The sequence below is a fragment of the Papaver somniferum genome, chromosome 10 (assembly GCF_003573695.1).
Source record: "Papaver somniferum cultivar HN1 chromosome 10, ASM357369v1, whole genome shotgun sequence".
Classification (NCBI taxonomy): Eukaryota; Viridiplantae; Streptophyta; class Magnoliopsida; order Ranunculales; family Papaveraceae; genus Papaver; species Papaver somniferum.
In genome coordinates this window covers 76,488,626-76,495,041 of record NC_039367.1, presented here as the reverse complement: position 1 = coordinate 76,495,041, position 6,416 = coordinate 76,488,626, and the positions used below count along the sequence as shown (strand labels likewise).

Below are 6,416 nucleotides of genomic sequence, written 5' to 3'. Positions count from 1 at the left end.
ACCACCATCTACTACTTTGAAAATGAGCCGTTGAAAATCAACGGATTTCTAACCGTCAAAATTAAAATCGGTAGATTGTAAGGTTTTATATTTCGGAATGTTCTCATTTTTTGTAGGCATGTAGAACTTGGTAAGAGGAATATATCTTCATAATATAAGCTTTAAATCCGTTATGGTTTGGTTTTTATTCACGAAAATAACTTCCAACGTGTGAGATAGTGTGATAATAAAAGTATGAAGGGATCCTTCCTCCTTAATAAAAGATAATAAAATAAGAGTGTTCCTTTATATACCCCTAAAAACATTAACGGTACCCTTTAGCTTCCTACCCTCTAAGCCAATCTACCAACCCCATCAAAAACATTAACTCTTTTATACCCCCGAATATATATCCCTGATATATTCTATTCACCGATCGACCCGTGATGAAGAATCCTGCTAATGATCCTCTCTGTCGTGATCGTAATGCTAAAAAGATGATAAACCACGATAAGATGTTACTGAATCAAGTAATCAAAGGCGGAATAATTCTGTCAACTTCAAACGGAACGAACAAGGTAACCCTAATTCAAAATAATTCTGAGAAGTCTTTTGCTTCTATATTCAAGAGAGGAAGATATGTTGTTTATAAAATCAATATTAATGATTTGGATGAACCGTAAACTGTGGATCGTCTAAGTGATACTGTTATCAAATACTGCTTGTTGTGATAAAGTTAAAAGTTATTGAAAATTCAGTGTTATTGGTTTAGATTTTATGGGACTGATTATTAATGAGGTTAATAATGATCTTTTGGATCAATTAATGGAAGCTTGTCGTGTCAGTTCATCCCTTTGAGTAAGCGCATTTTATTATCAAGCTAGCTAATGAAGAAGACAACAAAAGAGTCTGTTATCATAGTCCTTGGTTTCTGAACAAGGACATTAATAACCAACCTTGCGTGTTCAACCTTGCACTCCTAGGTTTGATCCGGAAAAACAAAAACAATCCAGAGCTTTCGTCTGGTGCAAATTACCGGCACTAGACATTGATTATGGGGATGAAGAAGTACTTCTAAGACTTTGCCGTATGGTCATACAACAAATTTTAAGATTTGATTTTGTAGAGATTTAATTTGTAGAGATTTTATGGTTATTTTGGAAGAAAGATTTCGTAGAGATTTTATCTATACGCATATATATACGGATTCATTTATTTTTTTCGATTTAATTTAAAAGAGGTATCGATATAAAAAATTTCAAAGAATTTAAATTTTTGCATATGAACCAACTTATAACTAACTTAACTAACCGTCAGGGATACCGTTAGTGTTTTTAGGGGTATATAAAGGAACACCCTAAAATAATTTTGTTTGTGGGAAAAAAAATATATGGAAGGGTAGATTTGCTAGAGTAATTTGGCCATTACCTGCCGGTCGACCCAACACTGGTGGCTATTTACCAGTGAGTGGCAGGCAGGTCGGCTGCTGGTTTAAATTGACACTTTTGTTATAGGGAGGGGCTTTTTGGATCAAGGGAGTGGAAAAATCGTACTCCACTCACCTACTATAACCTATTCAGTACTTTATTATGAGCCGGACAATAACACCCTCCACAAAACTCGTGCAGGTTTCAAAACCAACGAGTGACCTTTTCTCTTTACTTCTTCTTCCCATTAACGAAGAAGAATCATAAACACCAAAGCCACGATTTTATCTATGATTATTCATTAACTTACGACCATCAAAATTTTGAACACTTCATCACCATAATTATATTTTCGGCAAATGTATGGATGATATCTTGATTTTGGTTGCTGATCAAAGCCAAATCAAATGAAATTTTTTGTGATATAATGTATTCAAATGTACCAGAGTTCTCTGGAAATGAAAAATAGCTGGTACCCAAATGAATAAATCACGTTTCTTTCTTATTTCTATGTATGTTTATCACAAGAAAAATTCAGTCTTTGAAAACTTGGTTCTTTCGTAGCAGGAGAAGAGAAATAAAGAATTCACGTTCACAATATAAGAAGTGAACACCCTATTTCTCTACCATGTAAGTGATGGTGAAAGGTAACATTTCTCTACCACCAGAGTGATGGTGAAATAGAACATTTCGATGCCATTTTATTGATAGTGAAAAATATGAGTAATGAACACACACACTCGGATTTCATTTGATTACCAGGTCAAAATATGATAACTTTGCAATGTTATCAAATATTTTTCCCATCTCTTAGTGTGGGAGACTTAATCAACAGACCTACATAACATAATAAAGTAGAGACCAGTTATCTTCTTAATTTTGACGTCTGGGGATATATGCAACAAAGAGATGCTCTTGGCAAACTCTTATTTTGCAGCACGCCAAAAATGCATTAGATTAAGTTCATCCTGCAAACTTAAAGGAAAATTTGTTGGTTGGTCCTGGGCCCATATAGTTATTTATAGTAGGGTCCAACCGGAAGTTTCTTTTATCTGGAGGTCCAAAATTAATTGAAAATATTGAAATGACCATAATACCCTCTACTATCAAACGTGTGCGTGTCTACACCCTTATTATATTGAGTATATATCCGCTGCACTGCCTACAAATTTGAGTACACATAGATTATATACTTATAAATTCGAGTACATATCTTCTGCACTGTTAACTATCAAAATCAACGGCAAGAAGCTTCACTCTCTTAACTAGTTTTTCGTCCAAGTTTTACAAACCCAATCTTTGAATATTCGACCAATGTTTCCATGTTTATCTCAAGTTCTAAATCAAGCTTTTGCCTTTGCCAGACATCCATTGTGCACATCCTCGAGCCAAGACTAGCAGCTACACAATACTTGGGCAGAACTGTTGCCCTCTTCACTGATTACTCGCCTCAAACTCTTGTCGAAAGTCTGGTCGAACCCTTGTACAACCAATGTAACCATGGTTGATAACTGCAAAAGACTTACTTGGATTTGTGAATACTGGTTGCACAATCCCTTGTCCGCATTTTTAACATCTCCTACATCTGACATACTAAGTTGGTCGCAGCTGATCTTGAAACTGTGAAGAAATGCTCTTTCCGGCCTTTCTACAAACAACCTGTGTGCAGTTTGCTTATACACAGTTCTGAGCTTGATGTTGAATCCTAAGCTCTTTCAATCTCCTTCACTGCGACAATAATTAAATTACACAAGCATCCACATTTCTAATTCATTCAAAAATCAGAAACATTCATCATCACTTATCATCATAACGGCAGCAACTTGTCTTCTCTTCACTGCCTTCTCTTGGCAGCAAAACGACTTCAAAATCAAACCAAACTCTCCAAAATTGAATACCCAATCTTTATTTCCTTCTGAGCTTCGAGATCCCAGTCCTGATCTCCCTTGATCTTCATTCCAATCAATGACAGACAAAAACTCTTTCCCAACTGGTTTCTCGGTATTAATCTCTCACTCTGTCGTGTTGTTCTGAGCTTCTGGATCACGCCTTTCCTCCTCAAACACGACCACAAGAACCGTGACTAGCTGCTGGTCGACTTTGTTGGAAAACGATGAACTCTTGGCAGCAGCTCTTCGTATTTTGGTTGTAGACTGAGATGAAATGAGCGGAACTGGTCGAGTGTATTAGGACCTAGCTTTGTTGTTGCTGCGTATAAGACTGGCCCTTATCACAGCAGGTGGCTACCCCGATTAATAAGTGTGACTGCCTTGGCTTCAAATCCATTAGCACCTAGCGTAGCCAAAATGATGAATTATGCCTCTTCTCCTCTTCTTTCATGTAATATGACTCCAAAATGCCTGCAAAATAAAACAAACGTAATATATAAAAATACAAGAGAAATAACTAAGAAAAGCATAAAAAATTGACATTCAAAAGATGTATTTAAGGCACTTATCACCCATTACCAATGAAAACTCTTAAGACGTGTAGGCGTTTAGCAAACCATACCAACTAACGAAGAGTAATAATCCTGCAAAATGTTTTCCAATCTATAAATGATGTACTCAATTTCTTGACAGTACATCTGCACTCAATTTATTCGGTCCTTTCTTTTTCGAAGGCAACAAATAACTATTTCTTGACAGTACTTATACACCCAATTTATTGACAGTATACCTACACTCAGTTCATGTTTTACATCTACAAAAATCATCCTTGAATAAACTCAACTCATACTGTATAATCCAAAAAAAAATCGTTCTCGAACCGACATATAAACTTCTTAATAAGCCAATTCCATTACCAACCCAAAAAGATCATATAACCAATGGATAATGCTAAGAAACAAAATTCTTCCTTTCCACCATGACAGTGATTGCGTTACAAAACACAACTAATTCTATCTAAACCTATGTGTAATGCTAAGAAATGCAAGTCTTTGTTTCACAACTATCAGTACATATTGGATGCACTCATATTTTTAGTGGATTTTAAACATAATAAGACGGATTTAATGTTAAGAAAAATATGTACATGATCCTATCAATGTCCCCATAATGAACAATACTTCACTTAGTCCAACTTGGGTAATTATAGAGTGAATATACTTAAAAATTGAAACTAAAATCGTTATGGATTGTCCAGCGGATAGACGACGGTGCTGGTATACTAAGAGAAAAAGGTATAGCAAGGAGATAAACTGTTTATTAGTTTTTTTTTTGGTATTCCTCTATGCGAAAAAAGAAACTTAAGCAAGAGTCTTACGTAGTTGTGTTGATAACGTGTACCAATCTCTGCTTGTAAGAATGACTTTATGCAACCATATCAACTAGCACGTCTTGTTGAGCCCCCTGCTAAGTGACCAACTGAGATGATCAAAAAATGTATAAAAACTCCAATCGGATTACTTGGTTATGCTTAGTGCAGAATAATAGTTATGGAGCAAAAAACCAGCAGCTACTGTAATGTTCTATGAAGTGTAGACTGTGATTTTTACAGAGTGCAACATTTATACACTGATTTCTCGTCAGTGTAGCTTATATAAACTGAATTTTCAGCAGTGCAGCATATACGCACTGCCAAATTATACCAAATGAAGCTGCGAAAACCTTCTACAATACTTATCTGGGAATAATACAGTACATTCATTATGGACTCCATCAAACTCACTAAAAATGCATGAGAATGCAATACATGCATTACACACTCTCATCAAAACACACTAAAAATGCATGAGAATGCAGTACATACATTATGCACACCCATTAAAACACACTTAATACTAAACAAGATTACATAAACAAGAATATCGAAACACTTACATGTTTGCATTATATCGTCCCAAGAACTTCACCGGAGTTTGATCCTTCAGAGAAAGGACGCAACCATCAAGAAATTAAGGAAATCCCATTATACGTCACGGCCACCACGATCCATTCCTACGCCCAACCCGAACTAAACTACCAACAAACAAATCGTTCTTCTTCGACCTATATCCACTAGACGGATTCAAAAACTAAAAATCAATTGCATATCAAAACAAGTAATGAATATAACAAAAGCAAAACAATTCTTTTTCAGTACGCCATATATGCACTGCTGGATTCTTTTGCAGCACTACATATATAGCATACTGATATAAACAGTACATCATATTTGCACTGCTGGATCACACCCAAAATCAACTGAAAATAGAATCAACTATAAAAGAATAATCAGAATAAAAACTTAAGAGCTACCTACCTGAATTATGTTAGTCTCTAGATCCGAATAAGAACAGAGCATGAATCCAACGACAAAGGCCTGCACCAAATTAAAAGAAAGACATATACCAACGCTGATTCATTAGATTATCAAACTGATACTTATTTTTTTTTACACAAAGCACACACATATACACAAAATTTAGATGTTACACATTTTATAGACATACAACGACCGTATTATATTCAGTACATCACATATGTACTCCTGATTATGAAATTAAAACAACAAGAAAAAGTATGATTTTAATTGGGAAAAAAAATAATCTACCAAAAACGGAAAATTATCTCAAATTGACAATCCACCCAATCAAAATAATATCAATTACAAAAACAGATTCATAAACAAGAAAAATTCAAAACAAAGAGATGGATTTTACACATCTTAAACATATACAACAATTATAATACCATCAGTACGACATATATGTACTACCGGATCCTGCAACCACGGATCTACAATCAAACATCAACAACTCAGATCTATACAACCAATCTTTAGCTAAAATCACCGAGAAAGGAAATGAGATTACAGATCTAAAAACTAATTGTGAATCGAGTTAGGAATTCAAAGTGAATTTAGTGCTATTAGGGTTTTTGAAACCATAGATTTTTTTGTAAATTCTTATCCAAACTGATAAATCAAGGATTACGACCGAATTAAACAATCAAAATAGATGAAACTTATCTTGTTTGTTGGATTTTATTGATGATTCATTCAATAAAACTCGTCGGTGATGCTTTC

General features: G+C 34.8%; 1 long non-coding RNA gene across 2 annotated transcripts; it reads right to left on the bottom strand.

Annotated features, from left to right (window-relative positions):
- Positions 1 to 4,700: 4,700 nt before the first annotated feature.
- On the bottom strand, positions 4,701 to 5,899 carry LOC113319399. 2 transcript variants are annotated; one of them, XR_003345433.1, is made up of 3 exons: positions 5,652 to 5,899; positions 5,231 to 5,407; positions 4,701 to 4,759 (listed from the first exon to the last, which is right to left on the bottom strand). It is a non-coding gene; the product is annotated as an uncharacterized LOC113319399 (long non-coding RNA). The 2 variants fall into 2 exon arrangements; XR_003345432.1 differs by having other exon boundaries at positions 4,717 to 4,774.
- Between the last annotated feature and the right edge of the window lie 517 nt (positions 5,900 to 6,416).